Source organism: Equus asinus, chromosome 2 (assembly GCF_041296235.1).
Source record: "Equus asinus isolate D_3611 breed Donkey chromosome 2, EquAss-T2T_v2, whole genome shotgun sequence".
NCBI classification, from domain to species: Eukaryota; Metazoa; Chordata; class Mammalia; order Perissodactyla; family Equidae; genus Equus; species Equus asinus.
The window spans coordinates 25,957,073-25,973,561 of record NC_091791.1 but is presented as its reverse complement, the minus strand read 5'-3'; positions in this window follow the sequence as shown (position 1 = coordinate 25,973,561).

The window sequence follows — 16,489 nt, the reverse complement described above, 5'->3', positions numbered from 1 at the left end:
TGAGTTTCCACTTCTGAGTTGTTTTGATCCAACCAGTCTCTAACATCCATTGCCTAACACCCATGCTTTTTAGGCAAAGGAAGAAATGGGGGTGAAGTGGGGATATTTGGGATATTATTTTTATTGCTATCTGAGAATAAGCAAGGTCTTTTAAAGTATGAGATTGTTCCCGATCACAGCTGAGTCCTCTGTGGACTCCAGGAAAGCTCTTCTAGGATGTCTGCCATGACACAGGTGCCTCGGTTTCATAGGTAGGTGAACTGAGGCTTCCAGAGGTTGTTTTCCTTGCTGTTGGCATGAGCCCAGACTTTCTCTGGGTCTGGCCCTTCCTGGCCAAATCCCTCGTGAACCAGGGTCCCTAAGCAGTCCCTGGTGGTCCCTTAGAGACCCTACAGGAGTGTGTAAGTGGCCCTGCTGAGCGATGCTTCCTGGGGCCAGGGACCCCTTGGGGCTCCTCCTGGGCTTTCTCCGGCCCCCATGGCAAGCCCAGTCTGACCCAGAAGGGAGCGCGTGCCTCTGCCGTGTGCGTGACTCAGAATAATGAGGCAGTTGTCTTAGCAAGAGGAGACAAATAAATCACTAGGAAGAGTTTTCACAGGTCAGCAGGTTTGGGACTCAGATGCATTAATATGGGAAATTGCTTTTCCTTCTGAGTGGGGGTTTGGGGGTGGGTGGAGCTACCTGGTCTGGGTCACATTGTTCCATTTCCCAGAACCCTTCTGTGGGACCAGTGGGGAGTTCGTGTCCGCAGCTGCTCTTGATGCCCTGAAGTCCATCACGCGCCTGACTTGGAGACCTCCTGCCAGTCCTCGGCCCGCTGGAGGGGCTTCCTCCAGCCCGTCTCTCAGGGCGCCTGCCCTTTCCCGTCTCTCCGTCTTTGCTTGGGGTAGCTCCCCTGCTGCTCTGATGAGTCCATCCTGCAGCTCACCTCTTCTCAGGCATCCTCCCAGCAGCCCTCAGGGACATCTCCTTCTATAAACATCCACACTTCCTGCCTTCATCCTTCACTTAGGGACCTTCTCAGAGCGCTGCTTAGCTGGTTTTGGTAGCGCCCCTGTCCCTCCAACCAGGTTGGACTTCCTTGAGGAGAGAGAACTTATCCTCATGGCCAAGCAGGGGCTCCGGGGTTAGACAGACCTGCCTTTGCTTCTGTGGCAGCTCTTCTCACTTTCTGCCTTGAGGCGGGATCCGGTGGGCACAGAGAGAGAAGGGGCTTTGGGTTCCAGATGGGGGCTGCCCTGGTTCTGCCACTTTCGCTTGGCGAACTTGGGGAGGGTCTCAAACCTCTGTGAAGCTCCTTTTCCACCCATATAATGGGAATAACCACAGCATTTATCTCATCAGGTGGTTGTGAGGACAAAGTGGGATAACGTATGTGCCTGGCACAGAGTATGAGACTCGGGAGTAAATGGCAGCCTGTGCTCTGACCACCAGCCCCTCCTGCCTGCCCTCAGGGCTGGGGTAGCGCTGCCTAACCGGGTTAGTTAAACCGACTCATGGAGCCGCAGGCCTCTTGAAAGAACTAAAGTCTGGTTCTTCCAAGGCCTTCTCTGAATGAAGAGTCTCCATGTGGGGCGGGGCAGGGCTGCTGGGCCTCACACACACACACACACACACACACACACACACAAACACACATGCACACACAGCTGCCTTTTGTCTTCCAAATTCTCCTTCCTGGTTTCTGCACAGGTGGGGCAAGGCTGGATTTTCAAGTAGTACCTTAAATGAGTTCTCAGGGATATCACTGAGACAGTAGAGAACAGAACAGTAATAAGAAAGAGCAGAAGGTTTGGAGTCCGAGGCCCACAGCACTTTGTACGCCAACCACAGTCCTTTTCCTAGTGGGCCTCGGGTCTGGAGACCAGGGGTGGAGAGGCTAAGGGCAAGGCCCAAACCACCCCAGGCTCAGCGTTGGCTCCTCCATATGGAAGCTGGATGAGCTCGAGCAAGAGGCCCCCCGACGCTTTCTTCATGTGCAAAGCGGGGACAGCAATGGTGTGTGCATCGGAGGGCTGGTGTAGGACTGCAGTGAGGTCAGTCAGGCATGGTGCCCACACAGGGAGCACATGCAGTAGTGAACGCAGCCATTGTCCTGAACAAACGCCGTCTGGTTTACTCACCTTCGCTCTGGCCTCCCCCACCAGGACGCCCTCACTTAGCTCCTGCTTTCTATCTTCAAGGAGCACTGCCAAGACGTCCCTGCTTCCAGGAGCTTGGAGTGAGGAGATCTGGCCTATGACTGACACCAGGTGAGCCCTCCCTCAGGGCCACTCACACCTCCCGCCCCAGCGTGGCCTCCCTGGCAGGTCCCTTCAGGATAAGTCCTTATCCTGAATGCCACCCAGGACCCCTCATCCATACATTCATTCAGAGGGAGGGGCTGGGGTGGAGAAGAGGGGGAAGAAAAGGGGTGCGAAACCATTCTGTTATAATGTTAACAGCCTCTCCTGCCACCTGGCAGCCAAAACAACACCCTTAGTGAAGAAATGTATTAATTTCTGGGCTTTCTGAAAGAATGGAGACAGCCATGCTGCAGCCACAGGGATGATGGCGTCCACTCACTGAGCATCTGCACGGCCACGCCTGCTTCTGAGTGACACTGTGTTTATCCTCCCAACTCCACGCAGTAAGTGCTGTCATCATTCCTGTTTCCAGGTGAGGGAACTGAGGCACGGTGAGGGCCTGATCCTCAATAGCAGTATTCTACTGCTTTGCCTTTAGGATGGTTACCTATGCCCTCGTTTTAAAGGAAGGGGAATCGTAGTTTAGAGGGGCAAAGCTACCTGCCCAAGGATGCACAGTAGGAACAGAGCTGGATTAGGAACCTGTTTGCCTGGTTCTAGCCTGGCCTGGTTCTGTTTCAGAGTCAGAATGGTCTGCTTGAGCCCATGAGGCCCCAGGGAGATGGAGTGGGGTTGATTTCGTCGGTTCTGGGCCGATCCTCAAGAAGAGCCTGCAGGGAGATGCTGATCCTGGCAGCCGAAGATGAAGAGGAGGAGATGAGGGGCCAGCACCGAGCCCGGGCGTCCTGCCAGAGCTGCCAACACCAAGTTGCATTTTGTCGTCTGCTCCCTTTGCCTGATTTAATACAACCTTAAATAATAATGGGATGGGGGAAGGGGAGCGAGGGAGAAACATCCCAGCCAAGATTCTGTGTAACAATCTCATCAAACCTGGCATTTTCCCTTTGCTATTTGAGAAGCAATTTCTCCTCTGATGTAAACATTTTTTTTTATGATTCCAGGCTGAGCGGCACCAGGAGCTGCTGCTCGGTGCTTTCCTCCAGCTCCCTCTGGTCCTTGAATGGAGGCAGAATGGGGCCTGTAACCATGGCAATTCTCTAATGTTCTTCCATAAACCATAAACATAGGGTGAGTCTTCATTACAGCTTCATCAAGGAGAGAATAAAGCTTTCCCGGACTGGGGCAGGGCAAGGTGGTGGCAACAGGGGAGGGGAGGGGAAGAGGAGAGAGTCCAGATTCTTCTTTGCCAAAGAGATGAATTGCCTGAAAATTGGCTCAGTCCAAAGCATGTGTCCAGCAATTAAACAAGATACAACCCCAGGACAGGTGCATAAGGGGTGCTCCTTAAATATTTGCTGAAGTCGGGAAGAGAGGGAGGTGAAGAGAGTGATGTGGAGGGGAGAAGATTTGGGGAATGGTGAAGAATAATGATGTGTGGCCAGATGGGCCCATATTATGAAAGGATTTCAAGTTCTGTAACCTAACAGGCTTCTTGGAAGACTGAGATGATGTGTGGATTGTCCTATCTGAAGGCTGACATGGCGTCCCAACTTCCATGTATCTCTGGTGCTGGGTACGTGGTCTCTGAGTTGTCAGCATCAATAAGTATTTGTTGAATAAATAAATAAATGAAGGAATGAGTAGATCAAATAGTTCAACTTCTTGAGAGTGGTCCTAATTGTATTGAGAATATAAACAACGAAAGCTATGAATTTGTACTGCAAAATTATATTCATGAAAATACACATTTTATATGTCGTTGATGGATGCTTACAGACTCACTGATAGCCATGCCTAGACTCCACAGGGAGAATTCCTGGCCCCCTTAACTGTTATGTGCCCTTGAGCATTTGTGAAGTTGGATCATCCGCAAGAGAAGGGTCTACTATGCTGCCTTGGTTTCCCCAATGGAACTGAGAACAGGTGGTTGTGAAGAGGCAATCTGGCTCCTAATTTCCAGGTTTTGGGAAGATAATCAGGGTTCACCCAAACCCTTTGGATCCCGGGGGCTTCATGAGAAATTCTACTTCAGACACCTGCATATATAGAGAGAATTCAGATCCTCTTCCAGGAAAAGGCACGAAATGTGAACCCTGACCAGAAGCACTCAGCATTCCTGTTGCCCTTGAGGCTGCCATGTTTGTGCTTTCCTCGTTTCATGTGGTTTTGGGTATTACAAACTTGTCCTGCTGATTTCCCACAATCGCCAGCCATGCACCCGCACACATGTGCAAACGTTCCTCATATATTCTGAGAGCTTTAGGGCCTGCCCAATCTGAAAGCAGAGAACTATGTTCCACTCATCTTCATGTCCCCAGGGCTTAGCAGAGTTTGGGGGGTCCCAATACAAGCTTGGATTATGACCTCTCAAGTCCTCTTCAGCACTGTCATGCTGGGAATCCTGCACCCTCTGTGCCCTCGGAATCCAGTGGTAGGAAAGCAGTTTATGATATAAAAGAACAACATTAGATATCACCATTGATCTGGGTTTCTTGCTGTTGGCTGGGGGGCTAAGGGTCCTTTCCTTTTTTACCCATCAAATTCATTCTTGTGCCTAAGATGCTCCCTCTCCTGCAAAATATTCCTCGACTTTCACAGACAGAATGTGTCCCTTCCTCCCCCATTCCCAAGCTCTTTGCCTCATATTCAAATGTCACCTCTTTAGGGACACACTTGTTTCCTTTATTGGGGTATAAATTCCTGGAGGTTGGAGACTGGCTCTAACTCAACTTGGTATCCCATAGTGCATTGCATGTATGGAAACTCAGCAAATGTGGGACTTGGTGAAAAGCAGATGGTTCACTTGTTGTGGGAGATTGGGTTACCCCCTCTATATCCAGGCCCCATGCCATGTCACTCTGCAGTTCCTCTCACAAAGGTGGATTACATGTCCTTGACCTTTGATGTTGGGTTTGGCCATTGGACTTGCTTTGGTCAATGGGATGCTAGCAGACATGGTGCTAGTGGAGACCTGGGATATGCTGGTGTGATTGACTTGTGCTTTTACCACCACTGAGTCACCCCTGGCCCCAGGATAAGGATGAGAAACATACAGAGCAGAGCCACCCCAGCCAACTAAAAACTTGGGAGGGAAAAATAAATGCCTATTGCTGGATGCCACTGGGATGTGGAGGCTGTTTGTTATGCAGCAGCAATTGTTTAATAAAATTGCTATCCTAAAATGTAGGCTGGAAAACATAGATGGCCTTGAGGGGTTAGTTGTTTTTAAGGGATGACATGGACATTTTAGAAAGAATGGAACATCGAGGAATGGCTTAAAGTAGCGATTGGTTATTCTCCAAATGGAAGATTGAAAGGAGGCGGAGGAGGTGTAAAAGGTTTCCCAAACATCTTCCTCTCTAAGCCGAGTCTGTTGCTGTTTAAACCTGAGTGATGACGGCTTTAGTGGGAGGGAAAAAGAATTGGGCTTCTTTGAAAAGTGGCACATTTCCCTCATGGTTACAAAAGCTGTTGTTTTCCATCGCTGACTTCTGTGAGTAACTCTGAGCCTAAAATACTGGCTGCGTGTGCACGCTAGGGTGTGTGGCTTTCAGACAAAGTCTGACTTGGATGCCTTTTAGAAAGTTGGACTTTTCCATCATTCTGTCGTGGGGTTCCTTGGCCAGCTCATGGCATTACAGGTGGCATAAGGGATGGGACAGAAGAAGTGGGGGAGCCTAATTGCGTTTCCACCCTGGCCTGTGGCTTGAGAGTTTTCACACAATGAGCTTGCGTGAAATCTTCAAAATCTGGAGGTGGCCAGAGCATGATGGTGGCCAAACTTCTCACCAACGTCTGGTCCACAGGAGTTCTCCAGGGAACTGGAGCCTGGTGCTGGGGAGAGGGATTGGGGCACAAAAGTCATCCTGCAGAGCCGTGTGGTGACCCGTGGCTGGGACAGCAGTTTTCATTGAAACTATTTGTGTCAAAGCAACTCCTCATCCTCTGCTCTCATGGAGATTCTGATGGCATCTCAGAGGGTACACAGGCATTGATAAGTATTCACACAAATAAATGGAAATTTGTAACTGTGACAGGTGCTACCCATGTTTGCTACACAGGCTTCGAAACCTAATAATAGTGGTATTTGACTTTGGGACATCAGAGGTGGAAGATGATTTCTGAAGCCCCAACCTGCCACTTAAAAAAAGTCTTTGTCTTATCAGGGCCATAGCTACTCCATATGGAGCCTTTGCGAGAATTAGAAAAAGGCATCCTGTCTAGCAGGAGCCCTTGTGTGGTGAGCAACCTGCAGGAGTGTACAGAGTGGCCCTGTTTCTCAGCCTCAGGGTCTTCCATTCTTCCTCAGTTCTCAGCCATGTTCCTGCAGCTTTGAAATGTGGGTCTAGACCTGCTGTCCTGGCTTATGTGGCCAGGGCATGCTGAGCCACACGTGTTAGGCACCTAAGGTCTGCAAACTAAGTGTGCACTTCTATTCCAAGTGCAAAGGATAAAAGATAATGTTGTAAGAGCATCTCCCTCACTGTACAGAACATGGAGCTCTTCATTTTAACTATAATAGACCCAGCATCCTGATGAGTGGAAAAAAACGTACTTTGTGTTGTGTGATCTGGGTGATTGCTCAGTTTCTCTTATTTCTGCCCTGCCCAGATTGATGTTGGGAAGTATGGGGCGGGGGAGCTCTCTCAAAGCATTAACATACAGGAGTTTTCAGACCTGTGTGGTTTCCACAGTGACGTCGCTTGCCCACCTATCACCGCTCGTCTCGCTGGCACTCAAGGAGGAGGAGGGCAGAGGCTCGTGGAGTTCTCAGGCTCTGGAGTCCAGTAGGGATCCTGACTTGGCTGTGCCTTAGCTCTTCCTACCAGGGGCACCCGGTAGCTGCCATGCCCTCCATCTAGGCCCTGGACCAGCTGGCCTATCCCCAGACTTTGCAGGGAGCTCATTTCACCCCTGCCTCAGAGGGCCTTGCAGAGGGCCAACTGATTCTCGACTTGGAGTCTACACTACAGGTGAACAGAGAGAGGCCAAAGAAGGCAGCGCACAGTGGGTTCCCTCAGCTTGGAGAGGATGAGCCCACATTCTAGAGCGTCCCTACACAGTCATTTCCTACCAGAGTCCCAAGCACAGACCCACTCTGTCCTCAGCATCTCTTTCAAAGTTCTTAATATGGTACGTCAAACTTGCAATGGCCTTTCCACTTGGCTTCCTGCCCCTAATTTCCTCTCTCCGAATCCATCCTTTGCATGCTGCTGCTTTCCTTATCTTAAAACAAAGCTCTGATTATGACACATCCGGCTCCCCCTTAAGTCCAAACTCTTCAACATGGCAGCCAACAAGTTCTTCATTCCTGGCCCCAATTCACCCCATCAACTTTGTCTGTCAGCTCATGGTCCCTGCATTCTAGGTGCTGGCCTCCCTCAGCTCCGGCTACTCCCCAAACACACTGGAAGCTCTCACACTGCCATGCCTTTGCACTGTTCCTCTCACCCGGGGTTCCCTTTCACACTGCCAGCTGTAGACATTCTTCTCACCCTTTCAAGGCCCAATTCAAATGTCATCTTCTCTAGGCAGACTTCCATAAATACCCCCGTGGGAATTAACATGTTGTTTCTGTGTTACAGCCTATGTCACTGCCTTTATTTTTTCGGCTATTTTTCTTTCTAGTTGAAAAACTTGATTCTTTGAGGTCTAGAAAAGAATCTTGGTCATCCTCGTTAACGTGCTTGGTGTCTTGCAGTGACTTTCTACAGTGGGTCCCCCACAATAGTGACTGCTGTCAAAACCATAGACTAGAGAAGATGTGTTCTTGCACTGGAGGTACTGATTGTCTGGTTGAGGAAACAACACACAGGCACATAAAATGTCGTGAAAACCGTGATGAAAAGTGAGTCAGCTATGATGGAAATGCAAAATCGTGCAGCTGCTGTGGAAAACAGTATGGTGGCTTTTCAAAAAATTAAACATGGAATTACCATATGATTCAGCAATCCCACTTCTGGATATATATCCAAGAATTGAAAGCAGAAACCCGAGCAGGTATTGTACCTCTCTGTTCATAGCAGCATAATTTACAATAGCCAAAATGTGGCAGCAACCCAAGTGCCCATCGATGGATGAATGAACAAAATGCAGTATAGACATACAATGGAATATTAGCCAGTCTTAAAAAAGAAGGAAATTTTGACATGTGCTACAAGATGGACGAATCTTTAAGATGTTATGCTAAGTGAAATAAGCCAGTCACAAAAGGACAAATACTGCACGATCCCACTTATATAAGGTACCTAGAGCAGTCGGACTCAGAGAGACGGAAAGCAGAATAGTGGTTCCAGGGGCTGGGGGAGGAGGAGTGGAGAGCTACTGTTTAATGGTGAAGAGTTTCAGTTGGAATAATGAAAAAGTTCTGGAGATGGGTAGTGGCAATAGTTATAAAACAATGTAAATGTACTTAATGCCCCTGAACTGTACACTTAAAAAATGATTAAAACAGTAAATTTTATGTTATATATATTTTACCACAATGAAAGAAAATTCAAAACAATGAAAAGAATCAGCAAGTACAAATAACACTCTGTATACAAATTGGCCACAGGCTCAAACGTCTTTGGTTAGTAGTGCTGAGGTGGGTTTAAAGGCCAAGAGGTGGGGGTTCCAGCAGAAATGTTATGAGCTATTTGGATTCTGCCTAAGAGAGAAATGAGTGAGGGGTCTTCTGAAGTCATGCCAGCCTTGGTTGGCCGTTCCCTGTCTGAGGCCCCAGAGGCTGACCATAAGGACCACTTGGCTCCAGTCCTCTGTCTTCCAGATGGGTCTGGCCAGTGGGAGGGGTCAGCAGGTAGTAGGAGGGCAAGGGGCGAATGAGGTCAGAGACTCTCCTCCTGCCAGTGTGGCAGTGGCTCTGGTCCTCTACTGCCATCACCTCTGAGTACCGGGTAGCAAATGGGAAGAAGGGAAGGAGAAGGAAGACTTACTGGAAGTTTCCCACCACATTTCTGTTACATTTCATGTGATCAGAACCCAGCTGCCTAAGGAGACCAGGCAATGTAGTCATTATTCCTGGAGAGGCTGTGTGGGAATAAATCTGAGGGTTGTGCTTCTAAGGAAGAAGGGGGAGTGGCTCCTGGGAGTCTGCTGGTGGTCTCTGCCATGGAGCTGATTAAAGCCCCTTCATGATTTGGGTGGACAGTGTCAACTGTGCCTTCTTACTTCTCCCATCACTGGGTGTCTAGGCTTGGGTCTCCTGGGGGCTTGGCTGACTTGGGCCCCTTCCGTATGCTGAGTGTAGAGCAGGGGACCAAGTGCTCAGTCTCACAGGGAGAAGGTAAAGAACCAGAGCAGACCCAAGCACAAACTTCTTAGATCAGGAAGCTAAAAGTCCTACTTGCAAGCTTGCTCCTATCTCTCCTCTTAGTTATGATGGGATATAGGTTGCCATGGTGATGGAAGATGAGGGAGCAGATTGTGGATGCTGAGGCTGCTTTCACTTACACATAAAACTTTGTAAAGGTTTCCTCCAAGGAGCTGGATTTGAGATAAGGTGAAGCCTTCCCCTGGATGCCAGAGGGCTTGAAAAGTTTCCCAGGTTTGCCTCCACCAAACAGGTCTTGCAAGAAGCTGATGCCATAGACTGGAGGAGTCGCACAGCATTCCAGGAGGAGGAGTGATTCTGTGTAAATCCTAAAACACTGGAGCAACTGCCAGAGCTGTCCCGCTCTGGAGTTGAGAGTCAGAGCAAGAAGAGGGGTGGTGGAGAACACAGCCCAGGGAATGGCCCCGTCCCCTCCTCAGCAGCGGAGGGCAGATGGAGAGCCCAGACTCTGGCATCTCCTGGGCTTGAGTCCTTGCTCTATCATTTTCTAGTTATATGTCCTTGGGATAATTTCTTACCCTCTCTGAGCCTCTGCTTCCTCATCTGTAAAACACGGGTAAAAACACAGATTCTGCCTCGCAGGACTGAGGGAATTACATGAGGGAACAAATGCGCACCAATGTCGGGCACCCCGTGTGAGTTCTATAAATGCTGGTTATCTTAACCGGGGTTTCCAGGTGACCTAGTCTTGGGGTACCTTAGTGCACAGAGAGTTACCGTCTTTCTGGGGGAATTAAGAAGCACCTCAGGAGTGAGGGAGGGGGTAGGGATGGAGGAGGGGTGCTGTGGCAAGCAGGTAAGGAGCCCCGGCCCCTTTGCGCCTAAATTATTCATGGAAACGGGCTTTGAGTAATTGGAAGCCATTTTTCATTATCATTGTTTCCCTTAGAAATGACTCCGTTGCTAAAGTCTGAGGCAGGGAAGTATAGTTGATTCAGCTTAGATTGCTTTCTTAAAAACTGCTTAGGGATGGCCCCAAACCACCGCCTTATGTTGGGAGGTGTGAATGCAAGGGCACATAATCCCATCTCGTTAATTACTTCCCAAAGTGAAAGAGGAGAGGAGAGGGGAGGGAGGACGAAGGGGAGGGGGGAAGGAAAGAGGAAAGAAGGAGGGAGCGGGGCTGGCAGGACGGCTCTAGAAGGACCTGGGGCCTGGCAGATGTGGGGTCAACCTTGGGGAGGAGGTTCCATCTGTCTGCCCTGACAGGGGGCTCCAAGGGGCATCTCCCCATCTGTCCCTGTCTCCACTCCGACATTTTGTCCCCATTGAGGCATAGGGTATTGAAAAAAGACTCTATTCCACCATTGGGTTACCTTGGGCAAGCCCTGTTCCTTTCTTGGTGCCCCAGTTTCCTTTTCTGAGAAATTCTGCAGAATTGTTATGAAGGTTGAATGAGATAATGGACATGTTTTGCCCAGGACTGTGCATGACCTAAAGGAGACTTTGAAAAGCTGTTGGAACAGCCTTCCTCCCGTCCAGTACCACTCAGTGGAGATCCAGCCCTGGAGGTTAAGCTTTGCCGCTTTTCAAAAGGCAGAGGCAGGTGGCCCTGGTAAGGGGTCATGCCTTTAATCATAATAAACTGGTCATCGCTGGGGCAGGAGGGGGCACTGGTGCTTATGTGTGTTGGGGGTGGGCCATAGAGGAGGCGAGGGTAGAGAGGCGGGAGGTGCTGAGGAAAGAGGGAGAAGGGCGCTTATAGTGGAGGCAGGGACAAACCTACACGTTGACCCTTTTGGCAAAGGCCAGTCTGAAGATACACATGTATGCTTATGTGCACACAAACACACGCACACACACACACGGACTCATAAACACGCATGCACACCCACGCACGCATGCATTTGCCCAGTCTGGGTGTGTTATGAAGCTTCTCGGACCACTCACCCCCATCTCCCTGCTCCAGCCCAGCTGAACCTGCTCAGGGCAGATGCATTCCTATCTGAGATGAGATGGAAGCAAAGGTGTCGTGTGTCAGTTTCTGGGAACCTTCCTTAAGACAGGTGGCACGTGCCCTCGGCTGTAATTTAATGGTCATCCGAGAGGTTTGTGGGGATTACTTCTGTCTCTCCAGCGAGTTTGAAGCTCTCTTAAGGAAAGGAATGCCTCTTCTATGTCACATGCCCTCCCTCCCACCCAGGGTCAAGCATGGGGCTCTGGATGGCGTCAGACTGCAATACTCCACAGGCCATTGATCGACTGACTGATGTAAGCAGACACCATCCAGTGACATGTTTTGAACCTGGCCAAGAATTCATCCTGGGGACCATCTGAGTGAAGGGAATCCAGCACTGAAGAGAACAAATTGATCAAATTTGACAAAAGAAGACCAACAGGGGCCCACCCTCACCCCATTCCTAGAAGCAGCCCTAGGCCTGGGGATCTGCGTCCATTTCTATGCCAATTCTCCCCATTCCATTCCATGTGACAACTTCATTTCTAGATTCCCCAGTCCTCCCCTCACCCCCCTTCCTCACAGAGGAAGAAGGTGAAGAGGTTGTGTATGCTTAGTAACCCTGGTGTTGGCCACTTGATGTCTTTGCCTACAGAGGGCAAAGCCTTACCCCAGCAGGATGGACATGGGGGGCACTCAGCACCTGGAGGTCCTTTCTGGAGTCCTTGCTCTAGAAAATCTTGGAAAGGCCATGTATCACACTAAAGCAAGGCCTTTAGGTTGTATGTGTCTGGGTGCTCTTTGCTCCAGACAAAGGTTATCATACCTTCCCTTCCCTCTGCATGCAACCAAGATATGGGCGCTTCCCACCCAGACAGCCCTGGGTTAGCATCCCAGGGCTACATCTGAGCTGTCACACAGCCTCCCTGGGGGTGGATTTTGCTCATCTGTGAAATCAGGGCCCTAGGGAAGACTTTGTTCTGGATGATCCTCCTTGCTAAGTGATTCCTTCCCTCTGCCATCCTCCAGGACTTATGGTCACCCACAGCCAGAGAGGATGCTTGGCAAGTGTATGGGCACCATCTAATTAAACTTCTTGTTACCCGTGGTAGAGTTTATTGATTGTCCTCCAATGTGTACTTTTCCTGTCTTTCACAGAACATCTGATTTTTGTCTGGGCACGTGGCCAACCAGAATAAAGACTACATTTCCCAGCCTTCTTTGTGGATAGGTGTGACCACATGACAAAGTTCTAGTCAGTGAGATGTAAGCGGGATTGATATTTGTCAGCTTAGAAGCACCTTCATTAAGAAAATGGGCACAGGCCTATTGCCCCTTCTTTTTTGTTTCCCTCTCTTGCTGCCTGGAAGACATAGATGTGATGGCTGGAGCTTTAGCTGCTATATTGGACCATGAGGATGAGGCCCACACTCTCAGAATGTTGAAGCAGTGAGCTGTCAGGAGCTTTAGTTCCTGAGGATTTTATGGAGCAGGACTGCCACACCAGCCTTAGACGTCCCACCTTTGAACTTGGATGTAAAAGAGAAACTTAGGCAAGCCAGCTCATCTTATACTCGCAGCTGAACCTAGTTACAACTAATCCATTAAGAACTCAACACATTCTTACCCCTAAGTACTTATTATAATCACCTGGAGGGAAGTTTAAAACAATAACAATGACTCCCACCCCACCCCTCAAAAGACCTGGAGCCTCTGGGAGAGGCGTCTGGGCAGCAGCACACTTTCATTTTCCCAGGTGATTCCAATGGGGCTCCACGGATGAAACTCACTGCTCTGGGCTGGCCACTGCCTTTCTTCCAAATCTCTACTCCCAGCCCCGCAGAGTGCAGGCAGGGGCCCTTTTGAGGAGCTGCCTGATTCTATGCTCGTGGCGGAAGTGGTTTAGGATGGCGGTTCTTAAAAGTTGACCCCATGAGAAGCTCTGTGAAAAAGGCTTATGTGGTCAAATAGGCCTGAGAAACACATTAGCATCTTAAAGGCTCTGAGCAGTCCTAAGGCAAAGAAACACGGTTAACTTTGCTGAATCCAGTGTTTCCTAGATATATTTCACAAAGTTCTCCCCTCCTTTTCTTCTCTTTCTCGCACAATCCGTATTAAAGTCCTACAAAAGGATTTTTGTATGTTGGTTTGGGTGAAGGCGAGAGATGCAGCAAAGACGAGCTTTGGAACTGCTGGGTGGCCATAGATGGGTTCAGGGCGCCCATCAGTCTCCTGAAATGATCGGAGACATTTCTATGTGGGTTCACCTTCTAATGGAGAGTAGAACACTCTAGAGGGTCTAACACTCATAAAAATTTAAGAACCACTGGCTCAGAGGAAACCAAGCTTCAAAGAAATTCAGAGGCTAAGCCGATCAACTTCTATACCAGCCCACAAGCACCATGAGGCTGCTCTGAGGCTGCGCTACAGAAGGTAAGATTCTGAATCCAAGGAGGTGATAGGCCTGTCCTTGGTTTTGGCTGGGCCCCTCCAGTAATTTCACTCTCAGCTCTGGGAGCTCCCCTGAAGAGGGACATTGACAAACCCAGGGCTTCCCGAGGGCTGGGGAAGCGGGGCCGGCGGAGGCCTGAAGAGCAGCTGGGGGAGGTGGGAACGTCTGTCGGGCAGGAGACGAGCTCGGTGGTTCCGTGCTTTTTCGGAAGGGGGCTCTCTCTCACTGTGGCTTTGCTTTAGTTCTGGGGGAAGAATTCCTCCAACAGATCTCATCTTGCGTCTGACAGAACTCAAAGGGGTTTTTAGAAGTGGCGTTGGAGCAGGCGGGGACCCAGGTACCCCTAAGGGCCAGGTGTGGTGAAAGGGGGGGGGTTTGAGACTCCGTTCTGGCTTGTGGGGCTGCGTGGGTTGGGGGACACATTGGAATTGAAAAGTCAGGACATGTGGGGTGCAGACCCCACCCCATGGGCCAGTTCTTCTGATGGGCGCCTCTATGGAGAAGCTTCCATACTTAGGAAGATGGCCTTTGGGGTGTTTTGGAAGGACCCTGCCCACATTCCCTCCACTTGCAGGATAAGCCATAGGTCCTCAGCAGGACCAGCAAAGCCCACGTGGTCTGGCTCCCTCCCCTACTCTGGCCTCATGGCGCTGCCCCTGGCGTTCTGTGACTCAGTCACAGGAGTCTTCCTTCTGGTCCTGTAAGGCATTTCATGTCCTCCTGCCATAGGGCCATGGCACAGGCTGTCCTCTCTGCCTGGAATACTCGCTTCTGCCTCTTCTCCTGAGTGAATCCTACTCATCCTGTTGGTCTCAGCCCAGGACACCTCCTGAGAGAAGCCTTCCTGAGGACACTGCATTGCACAGCGCTGGGAGGCATCACTCGAAGGGTCTTTTATATGAGTGGCACCCCTTTGGGTACAGTCCCACAGATAGTGCTGTGAACAAGGGTGCGTGGAGCTGCTCGCTGCTGCTTGCCTGCCCTCCCCCACTAGGCTGATCCTTCCTCTTAAATGCTCTTTGTGGCCTATATCATAGTTATAATTTTACAGTTATTTGAGTTATTAGTTATTAAGGTCTATCTTCTCTGCTAGATTCAAGCTCCATGAAGGCAGACCTATGCCTGTCTTGCCTTGATACCTAGCCCAGTGCCTGGCACAGAGGGAGCGCTAAGCTAAGGTTTGTTGACTGACTAAATGAGTGAAACGACTGAATGATGAGAAGAAGCACTTGTGCTCTGTGCAGTGGGTATGCATGACACCCAAAAAAGCAGCCTTTGCTGGCCTCCAGAAGGCTTCTTCCTGCCCTCCTTCCATGACAAATGTGTCTGGTGTGCCCAGACTCTGTGTGTGTGTGTGTGTGGTTTGTGTAAAGCGTCACCAATAGGAAAAGAAGTTAAAGTATTAATCAATCTGAGTGGGGAAGCAGGGCTGTGCGGTTTGTTCTTTGCTGGCTTGTTCATTCATTTATCAACTAATAAGTGCACATTGTGTGCCAGCAAATGTGCCGGGCAATGAGAGGGGTTCAAGAACGGACAAGCCATCACCCTGTCCTGAAGGAACTCCCAGAATAGTAGGAGAAATAAAATATTCATAGCAACCACCACCCTAACAATGATAATACAACTGATGACTTTTAAACAGTTACTCTATGCCAGATCTTGCCATACACGCTTTAAGATATTGGCCCATTTACTTTTTTCAGCAACTCTCTGAGGTAAGAATACTATTCCTATTTTATGGATTAGGAAATCAAAGCACAGAGAGGTTAAGTTTTCACAGGGTCACACAGCAAAGTTTTATATTCTTAAACTCTACGCTATGTTGTTGTAATATAAAGTAGAGAGGGAGAAATGTCCACAAATGCACAAACAGCACCACAGGAGTTCAGAGGACGAGGTCCCATGTGAGCTCAGAAACCTGGGAAGGCTTTGTGGTAGAGTGACATTTGAGCTTGAAGCTCTAGGTAGAATTTTGAGAGCTGGGTGTTTGTCGGGGGGGGGGTGGCTGCAAGGCGGGTGGCCTGGTGGAAGAGTCAGGGGGAGAAAATGCATAGGGATGAGAAGTGGTGGAGGGTATCTGTGGGAGCAGGGGGCACTTCAGTGTGGCTGTATCCAAGGGTGTGTGAAGAGGTGGGGGCAAAGAAGGCTGGAGAGCAATTGGGACCATCTGTAAGATCTCAGATGCCTCCAAAGGACTCATAGTGGGCTACGAGTAGGGGACAGAGAGAAAGACAACGAGGAAGGTGACGTGGGCCTGCTCTGGCCCTGTGCTTGTGGTTTGTCTGGTGTGGGGGACAGAGAGGGAGCTCGAACTCACCAGGTGGGGGCCAGCCCTGGCGTCTGAGAGCCCCAGGCTGGCAGTGAAGCCGCTACTTGGGGAAGGGGGACAACACCGACTCGAGTGATGCTCCTAGGTTACCCCCAGGGCTCCCTTGGCAAGGCTCCCCGTGGCTGAGGGGCCCAACCCGGATGGCCAGCTAAAGTCACTCAACAGACGGAGCAGTCCTCTGAGCCTGCTGGACCACTCCCCTGCAGAGCGGGCAAACCCTGATACGATCCTT